We start from the raw sequence: 16,930 nt of genomic DNA, 5'->3' as shown, positions 1-16,930 counted from the left end.
TCATAATTTTACTCATCTGTGGTCCCTTCATGCAAGATGTACTGCTTATGCAATTATGGCTGGACTGCTATGGTGTGACCACCAACTTCTAGGTTGATTTTGTGCCTGTTCTATAGGTATGAAATTCACATCTGGTACTGTAGACCTGGTCAAAGGTCTGTGGCTGGGGAAGTCATAGTGAAGAAGCTACTGCTATTGCTCTGTTAAGGAGATCAAATGTGCCTGTCCAAATGCCTTCTAAACAGTTATGCTTATGCCTATAGATCAGTGTGCTTATCAGTGAGAGGGGAGCTTCTTTGTGTAGTGAGTAGTAATTACGACAGATTCATAACTGGTCACAGTGCAGAGAATATGTGACTGCTGAATGTTCATATATACTCCTCTGAGGTTCAGGGTAGGCAAAGGTTGGCCTAATTTAAAAACTGTAAATAAAAGTAATAAATGGGGCTGAAGAGATGACTCAGCAGTTAAAAGCACTTGCTGCTCTTGCAGAGGACATAAGTTTGGTTCCCAACACCCACATGGTGGCTAATAATCATTACCTGTAACTCCAGTTCCAGGGAATACAGCATCTCTTTAAGTCCCCATGGGCACCACACGTATATGGAGCACCTACATAATTGCTTGAACAACACTCATAAAAAGTCAAATATTTCTCTAAACTCCACGCGTCTGTAAGTATGAAAAGAGGGAACGGACTCAGAAAGAACCCAAGTGTTCACCTTGAGAAAACTCAAGTATTACCACCTCAGAAAAACCTTCTGTAACATGAGCAGTCCTGTTTGTTGTTGGGGTTTTTGTCCCGCCCAATACAGGACCCCTCATGTTACAACCTTCATTGGGGTATCCGTCTAAATTAGATACATCCCACCAAAGTCCCTGCCCCGTCTACTAACTGTGTGAGTTCCTGCTTTGTTTTCTCTGTAGCATTGACCTCAGTGCAATACTTCGTTTGTGTCTGAAGTCTTTTTCTCATTATGCCACCTCTGCTCTTTGCCCAGTACCTGCCCACAGGAGACAGGTCGTAAATATCCATCGCATGGACAGAACCAGCTGCCCACAGCAGTCACCACTGTAAGATGCACGGCAGCAAAAGTGCTCGCCCTGTCAATAGGTGCTCATGGAAGTTTCCTTTGTTATTTGGTGCTCACAACCAAATTATTTTATATGTGTGAGTGTTCTGTCTTTGTATCACATTCATGCTTGGTACCCATGGAAGCCAGAAGAATGTGTCTGATCCCCTGGAACTGGAGTTCTGAGTAGTCACAAATGGCCACGTGAATGTTGGGGACTGAACCTAGATCCTCTTCAAAAACAACTGGAGCTCTTAACTACTGAGTCATTTCCCCAGCACCCCCCCCACAAAACAATGTGAAACCAAATTAATTTGACTCTTCGATGAATTCCTCCTTTCCAGCTAACCGCACAGACACTAATGTATGACCTACTGACACACAGAGAGTAGGTACAATGAATGTCCTGGTTATCCTATTATAGGCCTGATCTCAAGCTATTTCCTTAGGGAGAAAATTCCTTTTTAGTGCAAGGATTAACCACTCAGCAGAACAGAGTCTGAGTGATTCAATGCACATCTCATTGAAACTATGGGAAGTACTTTCACCACTAACTGTAAAATTAAAGTTAACCAAAATGCTCGGAGAAGTGATAGACTAATAAATACACCTAGACTTTTTTCTGTTTTTCCCTAAAAATAGTAAATCGATGATTAAGTGGAGGGAGGGGCTTCATTAAGAAGTGAGGATACAAGAGATAATGACCAAGAAATCTGTGCACATTTGGAGGAAAGAGATAAATTGAAACCAGCCACGATATGAGATTAATTATGCATGCTGCTTGAGTCGCTATGTTGGCTACAAGCTCTAAATGTGTTAGCACTTCTTGGTTTGGCAGCAAGAACCAAGAGCTATTGACAGAAATGGGAATAAAAGCCGCAGTGCTTAATTTTTTATCTTGATATTACAAAGGCCATTGCCCACTGCAAAGAACTTTCCTCAGGCCACCGCCCAAGACAGTTGGGCAAAGCATGAAGGAGAAAGCTGAAACTGCAATGGCCTTGGACTCTCTTCTTCCTATCCAGGGAGGACACAATACGCCTAAAAGCCCAAGTCCTTTCTTTTGACCCCAAGAGATTCCCATAGTCTCCTATTCGTCTGTTGGAATTCTCTGCCTGTCTTCTAGAGATCTCTTTCAGCTGCTAATTCAGTGATACTGGTCCCTCCTGCTGGACTTTTCTGTTATCTACTTAATCACGCTCAGAGTTTACCAAGGCTGAGAGACGTTCTCTTACCCTCCTTTGTCTTTAGAGGCAGCCCCTTGTACAGACTGTTTGAGACTTATTTTTGCTTTATTTTATGTATATAGGTGTTTTGCCTACGTGCATGTCTGTACATCATATGTAGAAACTCAGAGTAGCTCAGAGCCCTGTTATTGAAGAACCTGGCATATAACAGAGAAAAGACTTGATTGATTTAAAAAAAATTAAACAAATCATTGGTTTAGGTCAACATAAAAAGAAATACTGACTAGACATCAGCTAGCATTTAGGACTTCTCTGTAGGAGCAAAATCTTCTCCCAAGTAGGGAGGGCAGTAGGCTGCCAATGCAACATGTACTCTGTCAGATAGAACGTTTTGCAACATTCTGATCTTTAAAATAGAGATCCCTGTAAATAAAGCTAAATTTTGAGTTGTTCCCTAGGGGATATCATGCAGTCTGCTTTTGGTGGACTGTCAAGACTTAAGAGGAAAAGGGGGAGACCATCAACACACAAATGCACAGAACTAAATTGTCCCATTCCTTTTTGTGCACATGATCGTCTTCATTTGGGGCCCTATGCTAAGTCACTGCCGCTCTTCTTTATAAATAGCTTGGCATTTGGCGGCTGCCATTTGTAATAGAGTATGAGGATCCCTTTGCGCATGTCCCCTGCTGTGTACCCATCCTGTACTGTTTGTTTGCCTTCCCTTTGTCCCCATGTACATCTACACTTGCGGATTTGTAGGAAAAGGGGAAGACGCTACCGTCACCCAAAGCTCATGAAAACTGAAACTATTCACCTGGCCTGACAAGCTTACTCCTTCTGACAGCTCCTAGAAACTACTCTACTAAGTCTGCAAAGTGAGACCCACCTCCTCTCTTCTTCTCACAGATGGACCGGCTAAGTTCAAAGAAGGAAGATGGACCCACCCACTCCCAAAAAGACTGTCGTTTTGTTTTGTTTTGTTTCCACCCCTTTCCATTATCAAAGAGGAGATACAAGCAGAAGAGGGAGGTAACAATACAGTTCAAAAGGAATCGAATTGTCAAATGGAGAAAGTTTAGCAATAAAGCCTTAAAATTAACAGAAGATAGTTATCTGCCTAAACCTTGGTTTCCCGGTTGAACGGCTATTGTTACTCTACTCAGGAACTGACTTCTGTGGCTACTTATAATGTGGGCATCCTAACAGCCTCACATTTCATCTTAAAGAATTCCAAGACAGAAATAGAAAACACTATCCTGAGTGAGGTAAGCCAGACCCACAAAGAGGAACATGGGATGTACTCACTCATATTTGGTTTCTAGCCATAAATAAAGGACATTGGGCCTATAATTCGTGATCCTAGAGAAGCTAAATAAGAAGGTGAACCCAAAGAAAAACATATAGGCATCCTCCTGAATATTAACCTTCATCAGGTGATGAAAGGAGACAGAGACAGAGACCCACATTGGAGCACCAGACTGAAATCTCAAGGTCCAAATCAGGAGCAGAAGAAGAGAGAGCACGAGCAAGGAACTCAGAACTGCGAGGGGTGCACCCACACACTGAGACAATGGGGATGTTCTATCGGGAACTCACCAAGGCCAGCTGGTCTGGGTCTGAAAAAGCATGGGATAAAACCGGACTCGCTGAACATAGCGGACAATGAGGACTACTGAGAACTCAAGAACAATGGCAATGGTTTTTTGATCTTACTGCATATACTGGCTTTGTGGGAGCCTAGGCAGTTTGGATGCTCACCTTACTAGACCTGGATGGAGGTGGGTGGTCCTTGGACTTCCCACAGGGTAGGGAACCCTGATTGCTCTTAGGGCTGAAGAGGGAGGGGGACTTGATTGGGGGAGGGGGAGGAAAATGGGAGGCGGTGGCGGGCAGGAGGCAGAAATCTTTAATTAATAAATAAATAAATTTTAAAAAAAAAGAATTCCAAGTTTCCTGAAAGGGGAGAAGGGGAGACTGACCTTAGGAATTCCACAAAGAGAGAAATTTATATTTCATTTTAAATATCTCTCTTCAAAATATACTTATATAACATTTCAATTAAATATATTAAAAAGATATTTTTAGTGCCGGGATTTTAAGAATTCAGTGCCATACAGTGATGAAAGCATAAACAGGCAGCTGTCACTGTCACTGTTGGGTGACATTTTAAGTCTTCAAATTCCACAGGAAATATGGACTCTAGTTAAACCCTAAGGAGGTTCCTACAGATCTGTTTGGGGTAATTCTATTTCTTGGAGCTTGGTGCTGTTTAGGATCTCACCCCACCCACACCACAGCAAGGCAGTATAATGCGATCCTTTCAGTCTTTGCCCTGAACACACATTAAGCAATCTAACTCCTACACTGAGAATCTCACCAGAAAAGAAAAGGGAACAGAAGGAGATGAGGGGGAGGGAGAAAGAGAAAGGGGAAGGGAAGAAAGGGAGGAAAATAAAGGGTATGGACCCAAAAGAATTTCACTTGTATAATAAATTCAAAGATGAAACAACAAAGATATTTCCTTCCATTTTAGAGTATCACTTCCAAGTGGAAAATGACAAGGATTTACAGGAAGGAGGGTATTTTTTTAAGCTCTTCTCTAAAGATCTAAGTAAGACATACATAATAAACACTGGCAAAGCATCCATCTCCCTAAAAAGAAACCCATTAAATATTTTGGAAGTAAGCTTTCAGTTGGCATCTTTCAAAACACTTATTTCCAAAAGTCTTGAAACTAGGATTACAATTGTCTGGAACCCAATCTGTCAGTAAGCAACCCCCAGCCTTCATTCTTAACAGGGAAATGGGCTGAAGGGCAGACACACTGACAGCTGGCTCATTTCTTGCTTTGCCATGTAAATCCACTTTAACATAACTGGCTCACACCCTGGCTTTTCAAGTGATGGTTCTGCCTAGAAGCTGAACTAATTGGATAAGCTTATAGAATATTTCCATAATGACAAAGAATCAGACCCAACCTTCCAAGGTTTCCAGCCAGTCTAATGGAAAATCGGCTGGACAGGGAATGTTACCATTTAGTGAACTGGACCCTGCCCAAGTTGGCTTCAGTTTTCCCAAGTTGGAAATAAAATCTTTGGGTAGCTTTTTGATCATAGGGAAGGATGAGTGTGCTCTTTCCCTTGAACCAATCAGTTATGGTATTGACGTATATATGCAGAGAGATGCACTCAGCAAGTGTGAAAGCACTAAATGAGAAATAATGTACACTCTAGTTTCCTTTCTGTTGCTATGGCAACACACTCTGGTTAAACATAGTTTAGGGGATGAAATAGTTTGCTTTAGCTTACATCTCCAGGTCACAGTTTACCATTGAATGACGTCAAGGCAGGAACATGAAGGAAGGAACGCGTTTTATTATACATTGCATTACCTCCTGTTGAGGAGTTCACTTCACAGCCAAAGAGAACCAAGATTTTGATATTGGATTACAGTGCCATTAATAAATACATAGAGGTAAATGTTTTTATCCTGTATGTGTATATATACATGTGTGTATGTGATATATATATATATGCAAATATACAGAGAGACGTAATTTGAAAACCACATGCCTTTTATAACAAGCTGGTTTTATAAGCCTGTATGTGAGAGCTTGGAGCATGTCACCCATCATCTCCTAAGGAACCCGCAAAGAATAGCTTGTCTATGAAGATCTCAGAAAGCAAGGACTGTGGCTATAGACTGTCCCCTTTGCTTCCCCCTTGGACACTCCTGACTCGTTCTCGTCATTAACTCTGATTTGTACAAATCTAAGACTTTCAAACAGCCCCACTGTCCTCTGTGCTAGGCTGAACCTAACAGTCCCTCTGCCCTGACTGTGGTTTCAATGATTTTTTTTCACTTTCTTCAGTGTTTGCTGTCTCCCATTGCCTATCTTCCTCTCGAAATGAGTTCACTGTCATATTTGTCTGTAACACACGACATGTTGTCGCACAGTCAGTAGATGGTTTTTGAAGTGCGTGATGGAGGACAGAGGAGGAAGCAACTGGAGCTCAGAACTGCGAGCTTCTGCTCAGAGAGCCATCCCCTCACATATCTGTATCCAGTTTCCCAGTTGCTCACATGTGGGGTGGGAAAACGTTCTATGAAACTTCTTAGAGAGTACAGCTATTTGAAGAATCCCCAAGTCCAATTTTGAGAAGCTAATAGAGTCATGGAATCAAGAATTGATCGTGGGGAAACAGCTCCTAAAAGTATGTTCCAGGCTCTCTGGTGGCTTTTATTGGTTCTGTATAATTGCCGGATTCTTGTTTGTTTGTTTGCTTGCTTGCTTACTTTGTGTTTTGATTTTTGTTGTTGTTGTTTTTTTTCTTTTCTTTTTTCCATACCTATCAACAAATGTACTCAAGCTACAGGAAAAAAATGAAAGGGGAATGTAAGATTTTAACCAGCTAGAAAGGACTTAGCTGGGCAGTGGTAGTGCACACCTTTAATCCCAGCACTCAGGAGGCAGAGACAAGGGATGGATCTTGGTTGGAAGCCAGCCAATCTGGTCTACAGAATGAGTTCCAGGACAGTAAAGGCTACACAGAGAAACCCTGTCTTGGGGTGAAAAAATAAAAAGCAATTATTTTTGTTAATCTGGGGCTGAAACTTTCAGCTATTCAAATGTTAAAAAGTATAATCAGTTACTCTTCAAACTAAAATCACGATTTCTGCAGATAAAAAAGAAATAACTTTTCAAAGCCAAAAGCAAGAAGATTAGAGAGGTGGTTCGGCTGTTCTACAGAGGACCCAGGTTCAGTTCTCAGAACCCATCTGGTGACTCACAACCACCTGTAATTCTAATGCCCCTTCTGAACTCTGCCTGCACCAGATACATGCAAGCAAACATTCACATGCATAAAAGGCTTTTTAAATTTTTTTAAACTAATAATAAAAGGTAAATATTTTTAGTTCAAAAACTATCCGAGTACACACAGAAGCAATCTAGATATTTAAGTTTTAAAATTTAGTTTAATTCAGCTATCAAGTCCAACATTTCCATTAATTTGGCAGTCTTTGTAGTTAATCAGCCAAACCCAAAAATGTTGTCATGGAGAGGCATACTAAAAAAGAATAACTTCTTGAACAGGATAAGGGTTCCCTACCAAGCATGTTCTATGTGGCTCTCCCTCGAGCATAAAACATAGGAGGGACAGAAACTCACTTACCAAGGACAGCAGGAGATGAACACAATTCAAACTACATTTTATTTCAGAAATTTGTTTCGGTTCAAACCTTTTAACTATCACATTGGATTGGCTGTCTAAAACCGAAAGTGTCACGTGAAGGTACCACAGTGGGCCAGCATTTTGGAAAGCATCCAACACGAAAACAATACTGAGGGAAGGGCAGCTTCCTTCCCTGCTAAGTGAGGAAGGAAAATGAATAAGGCGGACGCTCCTGTGAAAATGTTCCTGCTCAGAGCAAATAGAGTCAGTTGTGGACCAGCATGGTCCTTTCCATCATCCTCTTCAGTGTCCACTGTCCAGCGGGATGCTCCTGCATGAATGTTCCTGCTCAGAGCAAATAGAGTCAGATGTGGACCAGCATGGTCCTTTCCATCGTCCTCTCCAGTGCCCACTGTCCAGCGGGATGCTCCTGCATGAATGTTCCTGCTCAGAGCAAATAGAGTCAGATGTGGACCAGCATGGTCCTTTCCATCATCCTCTCCAGTGCCCACTGTCCAGCGGGATGCTCCTGCATGAATGTTCCTACTCAGAGCAAATTTGAGTTAGATGTGGACCAGCATGGTCCTTTCCATCATCCTCTTCAGTGCCCACTGTCCAAGCGGCTGCTGCATGAGCAGTAAATTCGTAGAGGTTCTCAAATATGCTAAATGTTAGCATTTCGTTTATGTGGACAAGCGAAGAGAAATAAATAAGGAGCCATTTCACTTGGCTTAGTAGGCAGACGGGGAAAATGACTGTATAACTTTTGTCTGTTAATATGTTATTTTTTTATCTGTGGTTATTTGTAGTAGGGTGGAAACAGCTGCACCCTTTAGCTCTTGCAGTCAGACAATTGGTTCCATTAAATAGCCTTTTCCAGCAGCTGTTTGACCTCTAAGAAACCCGTCTGAAGCAATTAATAATGTTCAACGAGAAAGCAGGCTGATTAGCCACACACAGAGGTCTAAGATTGTAGTCACTTTTAGTGTGTTGGTGTGCTTTCAGAATGCGTCCTTTGCTGAATAGTTGCAGGTTATTTTTCAACAAATGCCTAAGAAAAGTGATTATGGTAATGTCCACCCTTAGAAAGTCTGATTCAGAAATCATCAAAATGATGACGTTTTCATGCTATTCACAATGCATTATTCTAGGTACATGATTATGTATTGTTTAACCTGGTGGTAAGCATCTCATTATGACTATGTAAACTTAGATTTAACCTGGTGGTAAGCATCTCATTATGACTATGTAAACAGAGGTGGGATGGATTATCACACTGAGATGAAGCTTTAGGGCTAGGTGTTCCTAGATTTAAGTCCTTATTTCATAGTTCACCATATCTATGACCTGTTCATACTTCAGTATTTTTGAGTGCTAATTTTCCAAACTATAGAAGCCCTAGTACACAGATAATGATGTATATTGCAACATAACTAAAGAAAGTCTTTCTCATCTTTTCGTCTCAAAGAAATGGTAAATGATTGAGGTAATGACTAGGCTAATGACCCTGGTTTGATTCTGGTGCAACATATACACGCATATAATATGTCTATGTCTATTACAAATAAAACCTTATGACTGGGCAGTAGTGGCATATGGCATAATCCCAGCACTCAGAAAGCAGAGGCAGATACATCTCTGAGTTCGAGGCCAGCCTGGTCTACAGAGTGAGTTCCAACACAGCCAAGGGTATGCAGAGAAACCCTGTTTCAAAAAATAAAAATAAGGGCTGGAGAGATGGCTCAGTGGTTAAGAGCATTGTCTGCTCTTCCAAAGGTCCTGAGTTCAATTCCCAGCAACCACATGGTGGCTCACAACCATCTGTAAAGAGGTCTGGCACCCTCTTCTGGCCTTCAGGCATACACACAGAATATTGTATACATAATAAATAAATAAAAAAAAAAAAAAAAAAAAAAAAAATAAAAATAAATAAAAAATAAAAACTTTATAAGTCCCCAGCCTACTAGGCAGGCTTATAAAGCACTTGATACATATTGAAAAGTCCAATTAATCAGGTGACCATCCATATGACAATTAATTGGTATCCATTAACCATCCAATCTTACCTAAGCATTTAGAAGACAAACAAAAAACTCTTTGTTATATGGAAGTTGCATTGTAGATAAAGAAGACAGACAACAGCAAAAGCACATTTTATGATATTGTAGAAAACAATAAAGGCTGTGGTGAAAACAAAAAATAAAGCGGGGTGTTGGGGTTGGGACTAGCAGAAAGATCTTGAGTGTTATATAGTGTGGTCAAGGTCGGGCCCTTTGGGAAGAGATTATCTTGGAAGATGTATAGGTAAACGTAAGTGAATGAACCACAGAGCCATGTGGGAAAGTGAACTCTGTACAGAGAGAACAGTCTGAACCCTAGGGCAGAGGTCTCAGCTGGAGCTGTAAGTAAACTTGGATCTTAGCATCTGACTGGCATGAACTCTGTAAGATACATAGAGCATAGACCAAAACCAAAAAGAAAGGAAGGAAGGAAGGAAGGAAGGAAGGAAGGAAGGAAGGAAGGAAAGAAAGAAAGAAAGAAAGAAAGAAAGAAAGAAAGAAAGAAAGAAAGAAAGAAAGAAAGAAAGAAAGAAAGAGATCACTATCAACTAGGCACCAGCCGATGACAATTTTCAGAGAAATAAAAGAAGGAACCAGAAAAGGAGGTGAAAGGGACACCAGCGACGTGGGATGAAAGTGGACAGTGAGACATTGGGCGGCCAAGAGAGGAAAGGAAGAGAGGAAGGGGAACTCTGCACAACACTATGTACAGTTACAGGAAGATGAGCAACCTCACTGGGTACCATACTGACATTAGTTTATTTTTTCAACCTTAAAGTTCAAATCATCTAGCAAAGGAATAAACATTACTGTAGCCCTGGCAATAAGAAGTGCCTTGGAGTGAAAATACACCAGCAAAAAAAAAAAAAAAAAAAAAAAGAAAGAAAGAAAGAAAGAAAGAAAGAAAGAAAGAAAGAAAGAAAGAAAAGAAAAAAGTACATCAGTACCAGAGATCTCTTGTGGCATGTGTGGTTCCCCTAGTCAAAGACCACTGTATTTCTTGGCCCACAGCAATTCAGTTCCATTGAGCAGTCCACTGTAGAAGGGTACAGTCGGGGGCGTCGGACAGTAAGAGTCAGGAAGGACTGACCCTCAAGAGGGATTAAGCTTGAAACTTGTGATTCCAGGATTGTCTGGATGAGCCATCCAGAGGTACTATAAGGAAGAAACACATGCTTGTGATGCCAGGAACAGGCAGATAAGGCAGACGATCGGGAGTTAGACACTAGTCTGATATCCATAACGAGTTCAAAGCTAGCCTGGGCTATGTCAGGAGACTCCACCCCAAATAAGATCTGTAAAGGAAAGATTTCAAAATCTTTTTACAAAGGAAATTGTAAATAATTTATAAAATTATTTTACAAAGGAAATCAAGCGGGTATGAGGACTTACAACTACAACCCCAGACTCAGGAGGCTGACACGGGAGATTACTGACACGGGAGATTACAAGGTGAGCCTAGGCCTTGAACAGCTTTGAGACACTGAGACTGTGGTAGTTTGTCTGTAATTGGCCCCCATAAATTCATAGGGAGTGACACTATTAGGAGATGCAGCTTTGTTGGAGTGGGTATGGCCTTGTTGAAGGAAGTGTAACACTCTGGGTGTGGACTTTGAGTTTCCTATGATCAAGCTACTCCCAGTGTCTCAGTTGACTTCCTGTTGTCTTTTGATGAAGGTGTAGGCAGTGCCATTTCTGCCTGCAGGCTGCCATGCTCCCCGGCATGAAGATAATGGACTGAACCTCTGAACCGTATGTAAGCCACCACCTCAATTAAATGTTTTTCATTTACGAGAGTTACAGTAGTCATGGTGTCTCTTCACAGCAATAGGCACCCTAAAACAGAGACCCTATCCGAAAACAAAAACTATTTCTAACTCTTAACCTTAGGCTTACACCAATTCAGGCCTCCAGAAGTCTGAAAAAGTTAGGAGTTAATTTCCTCACACAAGACCTAGAATCAAAGATTCTAGAAAAAATGTTTCAAATATTCATCCTAGAAATAACTACTCTAGGATGTGTGTAATTGCCTAATATTCACATTTATATCTATATGCATACCTAAGCACTGAGATCCCATTTGCTTTATCCTTTCTATTCATCCACGTTTGGTGCTGCTATAACAACTACCACCAGCTGTGTAAATTCTAAACAACAGAAGTTTATTTGGCTCTTAGTCTGAAGACTGAATATTTCAAGGTCAAGAGGTTGCATCTGGAGGGGTATCGGGCTGTATCATAGAGTAGTGGAAACTATCATATAATTAAAAAAGCTCAAGGAAGGAAAAGAGAGACTCTTCACACACACAAACACACACACACTTTTTAAACTAGTATAATACACTCACAAAGTGGCCTGTGTACATGTATTAAACTTCCTCCTGCATTTTGGAAGAGATACTTAAACCATACCTTATGTCTGTGTCTAGACCTTCTTAAGATTAGAAAGAATTCTGGGTATTTTACCTCTTAACAATCATCAGCAATGTTGTTGTTGTTGTTGTTGTTGTTGTTGTTTTTTTGATTTTTCGAGACAGGGTTTCTCCGTAGCTTTTGGTTCCTGTCCTGGAACTAGCTCTTGTAGACCAGGCTGGCCTCGAACTCACAGAGATCCGCCTGCCTCTGCCTCCCGAGGGCTGGGATTAAAGGCGTGCACCACCACCGCCCGGCATGAGCAATGTTTTAATATATTCCTATAGGTACTCAGTCCCAGAGCCTATAGCCTACCTTTTAGTATTAGTATTACAGTATTATTACTAAAAAATATTCCTTACAATATATTTTGATGATGTTTCCCCTCCCCCAGTTCCTGCCAAATCCTCCCCATCTCCCTACCCATCCAACTTTTTGTCCTTTCTTTTGCTCTCTTTTTTAAAAAGGAAACACAAAAATGAAAAGCAAATTAAGTTGAAAAACTATACAGGGAAAAAAAGCCAAAACAAAGAAATATGAAAAAATCCACAAAAATAACACTGAGTTTCTTTTGTGTTGGCCACCTACTCCTAGGCATGGAGAGTGCCCTGACTTGTGGTTGATAAACCCAGTGATCCTGGAGAAAACTGATTTTCCCTTTGCCAACAGGTATCAAGTGCAGATAGTTTCTCGGTCAGGAGCAGGACACTTTGTTCAATTTTCCTCTCAATTCTGGGACCCCATCTGACTCGAAACCGTGCAGGTCTTGTGTGTGCTACCACAGTCTCTATGAGTTCATACGTACACCAGTGCTATTGTCTGGGAAAACGGTGTCCTCAGAGTCAACCATCACCTCTGACTCTGAACCCTGAGCCTTAACAGGTGAGGTTTGATGAAAATTTTTGACTAAGTGCTCCAGAGTCTATTGCTCTCTGCTCATGGTCCAGTCGCAGATCTCTGAGTTAAGTCCCAAGAAGAAGCTTCTCTGAAGTGGGTTGAGCAAGGCACTTCTGTCAATATAAAAGTTTGTCATTGGGAATTATTTTAATGCTGTGTTCCTTTAGCATAATATCAGTATTAAGTTCTCCCCTAGACCCATGATCTGTGTAGTCTCAGGTTCCTGGCCGCTTTAGTAGTGTTAAGTTAAATAGTGTTAGGTTTAGTAGTGTTAGTGTTAAAATGGGCTCCATCTTGTTGAGAGGACCATAAATCCAATCCTAAAGTGGTTGGTTACTCCCATAACATGTATGCCTCTGTTGCATCAGTATATCTTACAGGGAGGTCGCTGTTGTAGATCATAGCATTCATAGATGGGTGATATTAATCATTACCTTTCTCCTCTGGTAGCATGAAGAGAACCTTCCAGTACCGTGAATATGAGTTATGAAGCTTCTAGTTAAACACCAGCTCAACTTCTCTGCTTTCTATGACATATATAAGCATTCTCTTCAGCAATTGGGCCTTATCATCAGGTTGTGGAGAGTAACCAATAGCTAGACAATAGATTTGAGGATTTCCATGTGGTCCCATTGAACAACTCACCAAGATGTAACCCGTTCCTGGCACTAGTGGTTTTACTTGATGGTAAAAGATGTCTAGTTCATGCCATTTTCTTTATTACTATTTAGTGACTCTGTTTATATTATTTTCAAATATTTATATATTTTAAGAAGTTTCTAAAGTCAGAGGTTTCCATATGGTTTTGCAAATGGCCTTTAGTGTAAGCAATCTTTCCCCATATTCTCTCCCTTACACTTGTCTTCCTTCCCTATTTAAGTCTCCCATTCTAGTTTCCCATTTACCTCTCCATAATACTATATCCTATGTCCCCTTCCTTTGGAGATCCTCTCCTCCTTTCCAGTACCTTATTAGGCACATAAACTCTGTGGTTGTTCTGATTATAGCACATATATTGAAAGCTTAAAAGCTAACATTCACATGTAAAAGAAAACATATACTATCAGTCTTTTGGGGTCTGAGTTATCCCACTCAGGATAATTTTTCTATCTCTATTTACCTTCAAATTCATAATTTCAAAACTCTTAACAGCTAAATTATGTCTTATTGTCACTCAGTTCTAAAAAGGTTTTAATTTCCTTCTTGAAGTCTGTATTGACTCATTTTTCATTCAGTAGTGAGCTTTTCGGTTTCCATAAGTTTGTAAACTTTCTGTTGTTTCTACTGTTGTTGATACCTAGCTTTAATTCATGGTGGTTATATAGAACGCAGGGTATTGTTTCAATTTTACTGTATCTGTTGAGATTTGCTGTGTTTCCAATAGGAGTTGCATTTTGGAGAAATTCCTGTGAGCTGCTGAGAAGAAAATATATTCTTTAGTGTTAGGTAGAATATTCTGTAGATGAATGCTTTGACTGAGCTACACATTTCTCCCAAACTGTCTTCGAGATCTGAATTCTCTCTTCCACTCTTGTACTCTGTTGGTGAGGTTTACATCTGAAGTTTTTGTTTGACCTCCTAAATTTTTCATTTCCAGCTTTAATTCAGTTTGTGTTTTCTTTCATGATTCTACTTCTTTATTAAATTCTACTCTCATGTATTGAAATGCTTTTATTACTTCATTCAACTATTTATGCTTTCGTGATCTTCATTAAGGCATTTATTGGTATCCTTTTTTAAGGTCCTTGAACATATTCATGGTTGCTATTTGGATGACATTTCAGTCCACTGACCTTAGAAAATGTCTGTTCTGCTTTCAAGTCCAGCTTTCTCCTTGAGGTAACTTGCTCGCTCCTCGCGTTCACAATCTGTGTCCCCCTCCATTCACTGTTTGTGCTGCCTGTGACTGTCACTCATATGCTCTATGAAAGGGGCCTAGTGGCAAGCCCCAAACACCACAGGATATTGCCAATATCTCCAACAGTGTGATAGTTAACACTTCATTACATCAAGATTCAATGGTGGTTGGCTTATTGGTATGTTTTATTTTGTTTGTTTGCTGATTTTTGTCAAACACATATCTTACCTCTCCATCCAGACAGTGAAATTCTTTGCAAGAAGAGGAACTGTTTCAAATCTCTTAGACCCCGCTGACTCTCAATGAAAATTAGGAAATGCTGTAGTTTGAATATACAATGTTCCCCCACAGACAAGTGTTTGAGCATTTGATCCCCAGTTGATAGTCTTGTTTGGGAAAATTGTGGACTCTTTGAAACAAGTGGCAGGGCTAGCAATGGTGAGTCAGTGGGTACTAGCTTTTAGGGTTATACCTCATCCCTGTCTCCGGCCCACACTCTTTTTTTCTTGCATCTGGACCACAAGTTCTGCCATCCCAGACCAAGCCACCTCAGCCTCCATGTCATCCCTACCACAGTCTCTATCCCTTGAACTGCGAACTTTCCTTTAAGGTGCTTCTGTCCGGCATCTGTCATGGTGATGAGGAAGGTGAGAAATGTAGGTAATAAAGAATAACTTCGGTCTCCTCATCCTCATTTATATTGGTTGACAAACACAGGAGATGTAGCTGGACAGTTTTAATAAAAGCATTGAGAGCAGGTAGAGCCGTACTGCTATTCCACAAAAGTCTCTAATCATGACTTCATAATTAATACTTAATGAAAGCTAGCTCACTAGGCTACACTGTTATGTGAGTTACGTTTATAACTCTAGTTTGTGATCCAACTTACACTTCTAGAGGTATCATAAATTTTATAAATCCATCTGAGACATTGTTCATTAATTCCAAAGTTCATAACCAATTGCTTATTAGATAATGGATAATTAATTGGCTTGGCAAAAACATAATCTCTCAATAGTCATATTCAATACCCAACCTAACCCATCTTCTCCCCCAAAAACAAATTTCTCTGCTTCAGTTGATGGATGATATTCTTTCCTCAGACCAAAACACCCAGATATCCAGAACTTTTTTTTCTCTCTCATCCTATGTCCCTAGAATCTTTCTGATTCTACCAAAAAGATTAAAACACAGCTCTAACAATTCCCACCGCAGTTACTGTTACCACCTTAGACCAAGCCACTATCATCAGCCATACAATTCCATCCCATTGTCTCTCCTCCCATCTTTGCAAGACTCCTGTACTAAAAATTATTGGTGGAAATCTATAGCCCTAACAGTGGTTTGCAGGGTACTACGGGATTGAGATCTATCATCTTCCCAGATACATCCCCTGTCATTGCCCTTCCCTTGGTGCCCACCTCTAATAACACTAGACTGATCCTACAGTTGTAGATCTTTCCAAGGGCTTTTCCTGGTCTGTTCTTGCCCTTGGTACCTTCATGGCTAACTTCCACCTCCCCTTAAGGCCTTATTCAAATGTGACTTTCTTATCTAAGCTATCATAACTACCCAGTTCTAAACTGAAATCTTCATTCTCCTTCATACTTTTTTCTCTGCAGCAATATCACTGTTTCCTGAGAAAGCATCTCTCTTGGTCATCAAGGACAGACGCTCCACTGAGCAAGGATCTTGTTTGCTGTTCTCTGAACTCCATCTCTGTGTTTGCATCTAAGCTCTGTTTTCCAGGAGCTACTCCCAGCCAGTCATTGAATATGACAAGAGTACTAGCATGAGCTCATTCCTACAGGACACAGAAGCACTCTAATAGTTGCCCTGGACTCCAGGACTCCCAAGTGTTACGACTCATGTCCCTTAGACAGCACTGTACAATCAGCTGCTCCCACACAACTCTCCCTTTTCCCTCCACTCAGATTCCCAAACTGCTCCAGCTTCAGCCTTTTCTGCTTACCTCCCAACTTTCCGTCTTGTATTCATGTCTCGTAATAAACTTTTGCCCACGTAGCCTTTCTTGGCATTTGTTTCTCAGGGATCCCAGTATAATACAATCACCTTATATATTGCATTTTATATTTTTCTTTTATTGTTTGCTAGAATATGAATTTCTAGAGAACAAGACTTTGCTTATTTAAGCATCACAAACACCTAGCACATTAGTGCCTGATGGGCAACCAGTAAGTGAATGAAGGGGAGAATGCCTGAAAGTGTTTGAAAAATATTATCAGCTTTAACAATGTTAATTATGT

The sequence above is a fragment of the Chionomys nivalis genome, chromosome 18 (genome assembly GCF_950005125.1).
Source record: "Chionomys nivalis chromosome 18, mChiNiv1.1, whole genome shotgun sequence".
NCBI lineage: Eukaryota > Metazoa > Chordata > Mammalia > Rodentia > Cricetidae > Chionomys > Chionomys nivalis.
The sequence above is the reverse complement of the archived record's forward strand: the minus strand, read 5'-3'. Positions refer to the sequence as shown.